Source organism: Ipomoea nil, unplaced genomic scaffold, assembly GCF_001879475.1.
Source record: "Ipomoea nil cultivar Tokyo-kokei standard unplaced genomic scaffold, Asagao_1.1 scaffold2791, whole genome shotgun sequence".
In the NCBI taxonomy this organism is placed as follows: domain Eukaryota; kingdom Viridiplantae; phylum Streptophyta; class Magnoliopsida; order Solanales; family Convolvulaceae; genus Ipomoea; species Ipomoea nil.
The window spans coordinates 2,577,604-2,591,021 of NW_017619219.1; positions in this window are offsets into that span (position 1 = coordinate 2,577,604).

The window sequence follows — 13,418 nt, forward strand, 5'->3', positions numbered from 1 at the left end:
TATATATATATATATATATATATATATATATATATAGTAGGGTTCCAATGAGAACACTTGCTTAGGTGAGAACGTGAGAACAAATTGTGTGCATCCATCTAATTGTCTAGATTAGATTAAGTGTGTGTGAACGCGAATTAAATGTGTGCAAACGAGATTTATTCTCATGTTCTCACCTAAGTAAGTGTTCTTATATGATCCTCTATATATAGGCTTCGAATCCGGTGCAACCCCTATTGTTGATGAGATCATGAGATCTCATGATATCCATAGATTCATTTCCAATCAATGGTTGAGATTATAAGATATTCTCAAAGAAATTAAAGATATATTTAAATGGAAATTGTCTAATTATGGATAGAATTGGAATGTTAAGCATTATATTAGGGATATTATGAATGGAAATTGATATTCTAGATTATTTTACCAACTCTGATGAAGATAAATATTGCATGAAGAAGAGCTGTGTGAAAACGAACGACCGGGAGTCCAGAAACAAACAAGGATCACAGTAAACGAATGGCTAGTAGCAGCACAGGTATTTGCATTTACGAGTTCCGGCGTGTGCATATGTTGTTGAATGTGTTTTTTGTTTTTTTTGTGTGTTTTAGTGGTTGGACAAACTAAATGTTTTGGGATGTGTGTGCGTGTGGTAGGGTTTTTTTAGTGTGTAATGACTCCGACTAGAAAATACGTAGTTGTTGGTTGGCTATGTGCTTGTGAAAAGGGCGTAGAGGTAGGAGCGTGGGTGTACTTTGGCGTGTGCAACAAGCTGGGAATATTAAATCGATCACTGTAAAAGTGAGCTTAGGTGGAGGGTGCGTATACGAACATGCGTATGTGCATACTGTGCAGCAGCACAGGTATTTGCATGGACGTGTTACGGCATGTGCATATGTTGACAACCGTGGCTTTTTGTTGTTTGTTTTCAGGGGAGGACAAACTAAAAGTTATAGAATGTGTGTGAGTGTGGAACGGATTTTTTACACTGTGTGGAGGTTCAGTATATGTACATGAGTAGGTGCATAGCGTGTGCATATTTTTAGGATATTGTTTTTTTAATATATTTTTTTTTAACTGTATGTTTTGTTGGATGGCCTAAATGTGTTGCAATGTGTGTGCGTGTGGTACGGATTTTTTTGAAAGTGTGACAGCACATTAATTTTGATGTCAACTTTAAATGATGTTAGTTTTGGTGGTGGGTGCGTATACAAAAAGGATTTCGTGCATAGTGTGTGCACATGCGGGTAATAGGGTTTGATTTTGTCGACATGAATTTGTTAAATAACTTAAAATGTGGTTAAATTGTTTTTGTTAGGCAGGTGCTCTACCCATGGAAGATGATTGTGACACCCCAAAATCCAAATTCAATTAACGGATTAATTGAGTAATTAATCCTATTTCAATTAGTGAATTAATTCCTAAAATCCTGAAAATTCAATACTTGGGGACTAATAATTGACTAGTCAACCCCAAAGTCAAAGTTGTACCTTGAGTTTTGTAAGGAGTTCCCTTGTTCCTTACACTTCCTAATGCTAGTAAGGGCATTCTTGACCTTTCACATGGTGTTAGTATTGTAACCTAACCTAGTATACCATCTTCATTCTATCCTTACACTTTCTAAAAATCTAGCTCCACTTTCTCTCTAAAAAGGTGAGTAGCTTTTCTTCCACGCCAAGTTGGAGCCTTGCCAAGACTTCAAGAGTTGCTTCCAAGATTCAACCTTTCTTATATTTGGACATCTAGGAGGGTAAGATCTAAGTTCATCTTGTGTTTTTGGTTTCATCTTAGGTGTCTTTTATTAAAAGTAGGATCTTTTTGATCTTTTGGTTTGTTCTTGAAGTGGGTTTGGAAGGTGAGCCTTGAGAAGAGCTTATTAAGGTGTAAAGTGAAGTCTTTAGTCTACAAGAGGTAACCCATGCTCTACAAAATCTATTTTGCTTACCTATGTGAATATTTCTTGGATTCTACATGTGTTTTGCTATGAAATGTGAGTGTTTATGCATTGTCTTGTGAAAATGCATATCTAGAGCTTGTGTTTAGGGTTCTTGTGTGCCATTGCTTGGCATTTCCTTTGATTCAAGTCATTTTGTTGTATTGGGTGAGATTTGACATGTTTTGGACTTGAATTTGAGCTTGGAGTTGAAAATCCCCGAAGGGATTATTTTGTACAGGTATATGTACCCGCGGGCGGAACGACGGGTAGAGCTCCAAGCCGCCGCCAACCCGCGGGGAACGTAGGCCGGTGGGTAGTGTACCCGCGGGCGGAACCACGGGCGGAACCACGGGTGGGAGCCTACCCGTGGGTCCACCCGCGGGGAACACTTCGATGTTGTGATGGGATTTGTTCCCCGTGATCCTTTTGACTCGGTATTTGGTCTTTTGACTTCCCGATGTTCTTTTGTGGAACTATTTGAGTGTCTTCTTGATGTTTCGTATGTCTAGAACTATGTGGTAGGTATCCATGTAGGTCTTTGGTGTCTTGAATCGTGCTAAGTGTTCAATATTGTGTTTCGTTGAACCATGATGAGTCTTGTGGGTTTTTCGGAACTACCTTTGGTTTACCCGTTTGATAAGCATGCTAGTTCGGTGTTTAAATGCTAGCGTGTGTGTTGTTTATACCATCCTTTGGTTGATGATAACTTGTGTTATTCATCGTTGTTGTTGTTGGATTGTGATCCATTCCTTGATTGAGTATGGTTTCATATCTTCGTTGTGATCCATTGATTAATTCCTGTTGTGGTGTGATATGTGTGTGTGGCTTTACCTGGATTGCACGATTAGTGGTATGGGACACTAGTCACCAAGGTATTGCAGCGGTCCTCGTGGTGGCCGTGACGTGATTATGGAGTTGTGACCTTTGTGTAAGGTTCACGTGATCCTTGGGTGGCATGTGTTGCCGTGTGTGTGAACGGTACCCTCATGTACTATGAAATTGGTGGTTTTGTTGGTGGGGGACGACGGTCCCAGGAGGGAAAAGGTTGGACTAAGAAGTACAGGGCTCCTAGAGGTAATGGTTGGAAGAAGATACAAGGTTGGGGGTAGCCATAAGGTTGGAACCGGGCATAAGGAAGGCATATCAACTCGTGATGGGTGATGTCACAAGGGCTTGTGTAGCCATTGTGGTGAGTTCTTCTCTTGTGACGTGTGTAGTCACAAAGGCATGTGTTGCCGTTGGGTGAGTCTTATTCCTTTGCGTTGTGCTTGTTGGGTTTTGATCTATTGAGTGATGATAGATCATGCCTTGGCTCTTCTTGTGAGTCATGTTGTTCCTTGTGGTCTTGGGATGTGTTCCCGTGTTATTGTTGAGAGTGTTGAGTCTTGTGTTGATTATTACTCGTGGTTTTTGCACTTATATATATATATATATATATATATATATATATATTACTCGTGGTTTTTGCACTTATATATATATATATATATATATATATATATATATTCCGTTTCGAAAATGGCTTTACAACTTATATCTTACTTATGTACGATATTTCACATGTATTTGTGGGTTACCAGCATTATTCGCTGACCGGGCGTCGTGCCATGTTTTATTGTGTTCTTTCAGGTGATGTCTAGGCGAGCGCGCGGTCTAGTACTTGCTAGAATAGATTTCCCCTCTTGTTTTGTGGCCTGTGAGCCAATGTAGTTGTAGAACTTTGAACTTATGTGATTAGTTTTGAACATTGCAGATATTGCCTGTGCGTTCATCTTTATGGTGAACGTGGCATAACACTCTGTGTATCAGGCTTTACCTATCTATCTATCGTTCAGACTTCCGCTGTGTTGAATGTTTAGTTCCGTTATCTGAATGTTTTTAGGCTTTTTATAGCATGTTTTTAGGGGGTGTTACAATGATGTTGAGAGCGAACAGTGTGGTATGGAAGTATCACCCAGTGGTTCCAAGATTTGGGTAACGGCATGTGACCCATCCATAAAACCGGCCGGGGGGGGGGGGGGTGCAGGTGTTTGCAACATTAGAGGAAGGTATTGACTTCTCAAAAAGTACGCTTCTGTCGTTGTGTTTGATGTGCGCTGAAGTTCAGGCAAGAAGAACAAGTATGAAGTTATCTTGAGAAAGAAAATGGTTTGTTCTCGTGAAGGTTTTAAGGGAACAAAACTGACAGAAACCTCCGGTCCAGAAGCAGCCACACAGATCAAACATCGACGCCTCTCCAACCTGTGACACCCCGTATTTTCCTAAAATCAATTATAGTCCCGATATTAAATATTTTTAATAAAAATATTTATATAGCTAATTATTTTGAAAGGGGCTTTGGTGTATTTATTTTATAACTAAATTATTATGTATCTTGCTACCCAAATCCCATAAGCCCAAAATATATTTATATATTTTGTATGAACCCTTGATCCAAAAGAATTACCCAATCTAAGTGTGATCTTGAACCTTGACCCAACCCAAGTCTAGCCTAAGCCCAACTAGTATTATTGGCCTACTAAATATAACCTATAGTGTATATATGTATGTGTATCTTGTTCCCTAAAACCTAATAGCCAAACACTCTCCCATTTCTTTGTTTCTCCTGTCCGAACCAGCGAACAACCCCCCCTAGCGTCTCATGTCTCTCTTGAACAAAAGAGTAAAGGCAACAGTAGCCCAACCTCCCCACCTCTGTCTCACTCTTTTCCGGCCAGTCACCACCCACGCCCTCCATCTTCATCTCTCCCTCACCTTCCCTTCCTCCCTCTGGTGAAATTGCGAAGGAGCAACAGCGGCGTATGGTGAAGTGGAAGCAAACCAACACCCTTCATCGCATCTCCTTCTCCCGCTCTTCAGCATGGAGTCAAATAGCAGCTTCGGACGGAGTAGCAAAGCAGAGCCTTTGGACGATGTGAGTCGACGTCCTCTGTTCCGGTAGCTCCGTTTCTGGCGTCCTCTGTTTCAGTGGGCAGAATATCTACGGCGGCGGATGATGCTCTTCCTCTCGACGGCAGTAGGTTGGTTAGCGGCGTCTCCGGTGGTGTGTTGTTCGAGGAGTACCCCGCGGGCAGAAGTAGTGTGGTGGTAGCACCCGTGTTCCACTAGCGGGATCCTAGCAGTGAAGAAGACGAAGAAGAAGCGTGGTGAGCTTTGGCTTTGGCTGTTGTTGTTTAAATTAGCTTAATTAGTTTGTTGTTTAGTAAGGTTACTAATAGGTTGCTTAGTTTAGTGGAAAGGGTGTGAGTTGGTTATGGGGAAAACATGTGTTTAAATCTTACTTTTAGCGTGTGTTTAGTTTTGGATAGTTGTTAATCAGCTAGTAAGTATGTTGCTTAGTACCTTATTGTTAAAATAGGATTAGTGTAACAAAGAGAGGCCTAGTTTAGATGGTAAGCTTGTGGGTAATTTAGGGTTGAACTAGAGTTCAAATCCCTTTATGAGCATAATTAGTTTCATTAGTACTTTTGTTAATAGTTGAGATCCGGTTTAATTCTCAGGTTCCCGTTTGGCTTATGAGTTGAGCCTAGCCTAAGTTGGCGTTATTTTTGGATGTTAAGCGAAAGAGGTAACCCATGCTCTACAAAATCTATTTTGCTTACTTATATGATGATTTCTTGGATTCTAAATGTGATTTTGCTATGAAATGTGAGTGTTTATGCATTGTCTTGTGAAAATGAATATCTAGAGCTTCTGTTTAGGGTTCTTGTATGCCATTGCTTGGCTATTCCTTTGATTCAAGTCATTTTGTTGTATTTGGTGAGATTTGGCATGTTTTGGACTTGAATTTGAGCTTGGTGTTGAAAATCCCCGAAGGGATTATTTCGGTGTACAGGAGTGTACCCGCGGGCGGAACGGCGGGCAGTGGCCTACCCGCGGGGTACATGAGGCTTGTGGGTGTGTACCCGCGGGCGGACCCACAGGTGGGGGTCTACCCGTGGGTTCACCCGCGGGGAACATGATGGTGTTGTTTGGGGATTTGTTCCCCGTGATTCTTTTGATTCGGTATTTGGTCTTTTGACTTCCCAATGTTCTTTTGTGGAACTCTTTGAGCGTCTTCTTGGTGTTTCGTATGTCTAGAACTATATGGTAGGAATCCATGTAAGTTTAGGTGTCTTGAATCGTGCTAAGTGTTTAACATTGTGTTTCGTTGAACCGTGATGAGTTTTTTGTGTTCTTCGGAACTACGTTTGGTTTACCCATTTGATAAGCATGCTAGTTCGGTGTTTAAATGCTAGCGTGTGTGTTGTTTGTACTTTCCTATTGTTGATGATGACTTGTGTTAATCATCGTTGTTGTTGGACTGTGATCCATTCCTTGATTGAGTATGGTTTCATATCTTCGTTGTGATCCGTCGATTGATTCCTGTTGAGGTGTGGTGTGTGTTGCTGTACCTGGATTGCACGATTAGTGGTATGGGACACTAGTCACCAAGGTACGGCAGTGGTCCTTGTGGTGGCCATGACGTTATTATGGAGTTTGTGACCTGTGTCTCGGGTTCATGTATTTTGGAGAGGCGTGTGTCGCCGAGGCCTGTGTCTCCGTGCATGTGATCGGTACCCTCGTGTACTATGAAATCGGTGGAATTTCGTTGGTGGATGGGGACGACGGTCCTCGGAGGAATAAGGTTGGATTTGGTGTACAGGGGTCCTGGAGGTAAAGGTTGGAACTAGACATAAGGTGGGGGGTAGCCATAAGGTTGGAACCCGGCGTAAGGAAGGCATATCAATTCGTGATGGTGTTGTCACAAAGGCATGTGTTGCCATTAGTGTGTCTTATTCTCTTGTGTTATGCATGTCGGGTGTTAATCTACTGTGTGACGGTGGATTATACCTTGAGCCGTTCTTGTGAGTCGTTGTATCTCGTGTGGTATTGGGATGTGTTCCCTTACCTTGTTGTGAGTGCTTAGAGTCTTGTGTTGACTTCTGCTCTTGGTTTTGAACATATATATATATATGTATATTCCGTTTCGCAAATGATTCTACATACGTATAGCCTATCTATATATGATATTTCACATGTATTGGTAGGTTACCAGCATTATTCGCTGACCGGGCGTCGTCCCATTTCTTATTGTTGCTTTACAGGTTGGGTAGCTTTGGAGAGCGCGCTAGTGGCCTGTAGATAGATTAATCTCTTCCTTTAATAGTTGTTGAGGCCTGTGAGCCTAAGTAGTTGATTTGTTAGACTGCTGTAGTATCTGCCTGTGCACCTATGTTTGTTATAGGTGTGGCATAGCACCTTCCGGTTTGTTTAGTTAGCTTCCGCCTTGTTTAATCTTAATGAGTAGACTTTATCCCTTTTCTAAGCTTTAATTGGTTTTAAAAGTTGTTGAAAATCGGGGGTGTTACACAACCGAGTTGGCTGCATGGCGAAGATTGTATTCAAAAGAGATAGTGCAGGAAGGTATGAGGTGAAGACGTTTGAAGAGGGGCACACACACTGTTTGTGCAAGGAGAGCTACAAACCTTTCTTGAAAGTGAATAGGAAATTAGATATTGCTCATCACCAATTCATCACTAATTGCGCAAAAGTAAATATTGGGGCTAGTAAGAGTTTTGAACTGTACGCAGAGATGGTGGGAGGAGTTGAAAACGTGGGTGCCACGCAATTAGATTTCAAAAACTACAAAAGGGAGGTTTTGGCATACATGCAAGGAGGAGATGCACAAATGGTAATATCAAATTACCTCGATAAGAAAGATGACTACAGTGATATGTACTTCGAATACGAGGTAAATGAGAGCGACCAATTGGCGCGTGTTTTCTGGGCAGATGGTATGGCAAGAAAGCAATAAAGTGTATTCAGAGATGTTGTGTCATTCGATGCTACGTACAAAACAAACAGGTATGCTATTTAATAACACAACGTTTCTGAATGCAAATGTAGTATATTTGTAACCGTGGCGTAAGGGTGGTGTGTGCGTAATAGTTCAATGCCGGTGCATGGTAGTGAATGAATACTCCCTGTTGTGCATACGTGTCCCTAAGCATGTGCATTTCGATGACATATAATTAAAAACTCACAAAAGGTATCAATATAGGTGTATACCGAGTGTGCGTTTTTAAGCGTATGAACTAACTAATTCCCTCATGTCACAGGTACAGCCTAGTGTTTGTCCCATTCACCGGCATAGACAACCATAGGAAATGCGTGACACTTGCAGCAGCATTGATTGCCCGGGAGGATGTGGACTCGTACTGTTGGGTCCTAAGGAACTTAAAAACGCAATGGGTAGCACACCGCATATCACCATAACCGATCAAGACCCAGCGATGAAGGTCGCGATTGGAAGAGAATTCCCGGAGTCTCGCCATCGTTACTGCATGTGGCATATAATGACAAAGGTCAGCAATAAAGTGAGTACTGAGTTGGGGAGGAATGAAGAGTTTCGATGGGAGCTAAATGCTGTTGTTTGGAACGATAGCTCGACGTCTGAATATTTTGAGGCTGCATGGAAAGGAGTTATTGAAAAATATGGGCTACTGGAAAAATGCATGGTTGAAACGTATGTACGACGAGCTTGCATCCTGGGTACCTACGTGTTTTGAAGGTGTTTTTATGGGCGGGCTTGTGCGTACGACTTCCCGCTTTGAAGCAGAGAACAGAATTTTGAGAAGCAACACTAACAAACACTTATGTCTTTCCGAATTTTTCACCCGATTTGAGAGTACAATCAGAAAGAAACGACTGACACAGTCGGACCTAAGCGGTGCTAGCAATGCACAGATTCTCCCTTTCAAGACCCAACTGCGTATTGTGCGAGCGACAGCATCAGTGTATACATTAACAGTGTTTTATGAGGTCCAAGAGGAGATATGTGCCGGATGTTTTCAATGCCGAGTGCGATCAGTCACCCCAGGTGAGGCCCGGAATACATATGTGGTCGAGGATGCGCACGAGAAGTAATACACGGTGTTAGTTGAAAATGGGACAAAGACGACGACCTGCACCTGCCGAATGTACACAAGGATTGGTCTATTTTTCAGCCATGCTTTTGTAGCACTAATATACGAATGGATCGAGAACATACCTCCACAACATATCACTCCCAGGTGTACAAGAACTGCAATATCAAATTCGACACCCGATGTGTGTAATGATAGACTGGAGCGAGACAAAACTACGACACAGGGCAATAAAGAAGAAAGTACCGTAATTAACACGTTTTACAGGTGTTTAGGCCTGGTACAAGGGAATGTTTTGAATTTGGAACAAATCGGTAATGTGCTCGAGGAGATTGAGGCAACGTGGTGTGAGAGCGGAGAAGACCGAGTGGCTGAAGATAAAGGGAAACGAGTGATTATGGAGGCGTACTGTGGCGTTCCGGTACCTGATTAAGTTACTGTGCACCCGCCCCCAATGTCAAGCACCAAAGGCTCGGGCAAACGAATGAGGACTGCTAAGGAGAATGCAATGATGGAGCAAAGTAAGAAAATGCGAACATGCAAAACATGTGGCCTGGCAACCGGCCACAATAGTCGAAGTTGCCTGCAAAAGTAGCTATGGTATTAGAATCCTAAGTGCTAGTGTGTGCGTAACTGTTTTGTTGGTGTTATTAAATATTGGCGTGACTAAATAATGCTTTGTGATACATTTTCATTCAATAAATGGAGAGACCTACTGTATGCATTCCTAATAACAATTATTTGTTATCTCTCATCCCAAAAGGATGAACACTAATGTATGCATTCCCCATGGATATTTGAAATCTCTGAATCCCATAGAACTGTAATCGACATAACTGTTTAATGGTGAAGTGCGCGTGTGCGTTGTGGAATAAATGGATGCGGTTTCATTGTTGTTGGGCTCCGACACCAATACCGTGGCCTGTGCGTGAATGGCGGCCGAGCGTGTGCGTATAGGTGCATGTGTAGACCTAATGTATGCACTCCCCCATGAATATTGTTTAACTCTGTATTACATAGAACTGTAATCGCCATAACCGCACGTTTGGTTCACGGAATGAATTTTGGTGCAGGGGTGGTGGTGGTGGTGGTGGCAGTGGCAGTGGTGGGGGCGACGGTGGTGGTGGTGACGGTGACGGTTGGGGTAGTTGTGGTGGGGGCGGCGACGGTTGTGGCGGTGGTGGTGCTGGGGTGGTAGTGGTGGTGGTGATGGTGGCGGTGGCAGTGGTGGGGGCGGCGACGGTTGTGGTGGTGGTGGCGGTGGTGCGGTTGGGTGGTGGTTCTGGTAGCGGTGGTGGTGGCGGCGGTGGTAGTGGGGGCGGCGGCGGTTGTGGCATGGTGGTGGTGGTGGCGGCGGCAGCGATGGATCTGGTGGTGGTGGTGGTGGCGGCGGCGGTGGTGAAATAAGATAAATTTATATATAGGATAAAAAAATTAGGTTAAAGAAAGGGGTAAAAAAGAAGATAGATTCTAAAATCTATTCCTGAGCGTTCAGTAATAGGCTAATACCAGGGGGGGGGGGGCCTAGTAATAGCTATTACCTTATTTGAGGTAATAGGCTATTACCAGGAATACTACTCCTAGTAATAGAAATGGTTACCAAACAAAGGAATATGCCTATTACTGGGAATGCTATGCCATTCCGGGCCTATTCCGTGAACCAAACGGGCCATAAGTATTAAACGGTGGAATGCGCGTGTACGTTGTTGAATAAATGGATGCGGGTTCATTGTTTGTGTAATCCGATACAAAAGCCATAGGCCTGTGCGTAAACAACGTTCAAGCATGTGCATAAAGGTTGTGACTTTTCAGATGCATAAAAAAAAGATCCCAGAAAATGTAAGTGGAATATGGGACACATCTGTAATACACAAATGTTCATGTGAAAAACCATAAATAAAACCAACATCCGGGAAAGGAAATCTGACGCCACTAAACACATTATTTAAAGTGAGAAAAGAATGTTAAAATCTGTGTGTAAAAGTGCTTTGGAGCAACAAAATATCATACAAGAAGCGAATGCGTAGGACTGGCCAACATAACACTCCATGTGACACATCGCAAACACGCCACAATGAACTTTGTTCTTTGCATCACGCCATGGTAATCAAACCCTACGAGGAATCAACTTTGTGACCTTAAAAAACAATGCGGTTACCCCCACATCCTCCAAGAAAACGGATAGCAAATCATGCTACACAAATGGCGTTACGTTAAACAAGCATACACAAAAAAGCTGGATACTTAAAGATTTAACCCAAAATTGATTCAGGAGAAGAATTGAAAAGCACTGCAGTCACCACACATACCAGCACCGTGGGGGTGTGGCCATATTTCTCGAGCGAAAGATCACCCACGGAGGAATTATCAATAACATCAAAATGCATGCGTCTGAAATCTACTACAATAACGTAGTAGTGCTCCGCCTGAAGTGTAGGAAAAAGAAACTACAAAAAAAAAAAACCAGTTTTTCAAATGCATACACATGATACTAACCAGGTCTAGTTCATCCCACGAATTATAAGGAGACAAGTTCAACTCCTCCTCCATACTATCTGTAAACCACTGCAACCGACGTCCATGCGGTGGCGAAACATCAACCACAGTGTACAACTAAAACGTAATTACAAACGAATCACCAAATAAAACCCGGTCATGGGAAATAAAAACGTAATATTGAGAAATAGAAACGAACCATAGTCGTTGTTGACACGAAGAGTCTGGACAGTGAACCAACGACCTTCATCCTTTCCCTAAAAGTCAAAACACAAGCCCAAGCATTCAATATGCCAACTAACACTTCATTACTGTGATACCCCGTAAATCTAAATACTAATTGAGGATTAATAAAAGAATTAATCCAAATTTCCTTGCTGATTCATTTCTAAAAATCTTGAAATTTGATAGTCGAGGGACTAGATTTTGACTAGTCACTTAAGTCAAAAGGGTGTACCTTGTGCTTCTTGAGTTGTGCCCTTGTTCCTCCCTTGTCTTTCCAACATTTGTAAGGGTAAATATGACTTTTCACCTATGAATTGTGGTTTAAGCTAACCTAGCAAGACATTCTCATTTCATGCATCCTTTCAACCTAAAACATAAACACTCTAGCTTCTCTCTAAATAGTTTAACTTATTCTCCAAGCAAGAAAGTGAACAACCAAACCCATCAAGATTTTCTACCAAGATTCCTACTTTCTCCTTCTTGAGCATAGGAAAGGGTAAGACCTTTAGCTTTTTGGTGTTTTTAACCTTCTTTTGAGTGTCTTTAACTAAAGTTAGGTTCTTTCTTGTGTTTTGGTTTGTGTGAGAAGTTGGTGTGGAAGAAGAGCTCTAGGAAAATGCTTTTAAGGGTGAAAAGAAGAAGTTGTTAGGCTACAAAGGTAACCCATGCTATACAAAATCTATTTTCACTAGATAATAATGATTATTGGCTTCTACTTGTTGTTCTTGTGATGATTTGTGAGATTTGATGCATGATCTTGTGATGATGCATGTTTAGAGCTTGTTTTTAGGTTTCTTGAATGCCATTGCTTGGCTATTTCTTGGGTTCATGTTATATCTTTGTTGTGTGTGAGATTATGGGTGTTTTGGACTTAAACTTGGCTTTGTTGTTGATTTTCCCCAAAGGTAAATTTTGGTGTACATGGTATGTACCCCGCGGGTGGAACCACGAGCGGAGGCTTACCCGCCACCCCACCCGCGGGGAACCGGCCTCTCGTGGGTGTGTACCCGCGGGCGGAGGCCCACCCGTGGCCCCACTCGTGGGGTACGTTATTGGTGATGTTCGGGGATTTGTTCCCCGTGATTATATCTTCTCGGTATTGATGCCTTGACCTCCCGTTGTTGATTTAATGGGCTATTTGTGAGTCTTCTTGATGTTTCGTATGTCTAGAACGGTGTGTTAGGAATCAATGTTAGGATTTGGTGTCTTGAATCTTGCTAAGGGTCCAACTTTGTGATTCGTTGGGCTAATGGGAGTCTTGAATGTTCTTTGGAACTACTTTTGGTTTACCCGTTTGATAAGCATGCTAGTTTGATGTTGATATGCTAGAATGTGTGGCTTGTTCCTTCATATTGGGATTGGCAACTTGTGTTGACAATCATTTGGTGTTGGATTGTAATCCTTTATTGTTGAGTATGGTCTCATGTCTTTGTTGTGATCTCTTGATTGATTCTTATGGTGTGATCGTATGCAATTCGTTGTACCCTTGTTGACACTTGATTGGGGCTATTGTTGAGCCTTAGCCTTCTTGATGATATGATGATTATGTGTGACTATGAATGTGATTGGTGGTGAATGACTTGAGCTTTGCTCACATGATTGGTGGTGTGTGATTATGAAATTAATGGTACCCTCGTGTACTGAGAGTCCGGCGGTGAATGATTGGCGGTGTAGGTGGGGGGGAGGGGGGGGGGGGGCGACGGTCCCCGACGGTATAAGGTTGGACTCAGAAGTACAGGGTGGCACTAGGAGGTAACGGTTGGAACTGTTATAAGGTCGAGGGTAGCCATAAGGTTGGAACAGGGCAAAAGGTTGGAAGTTGGAACTTGAAACTATGAAACTGGTGACATGAA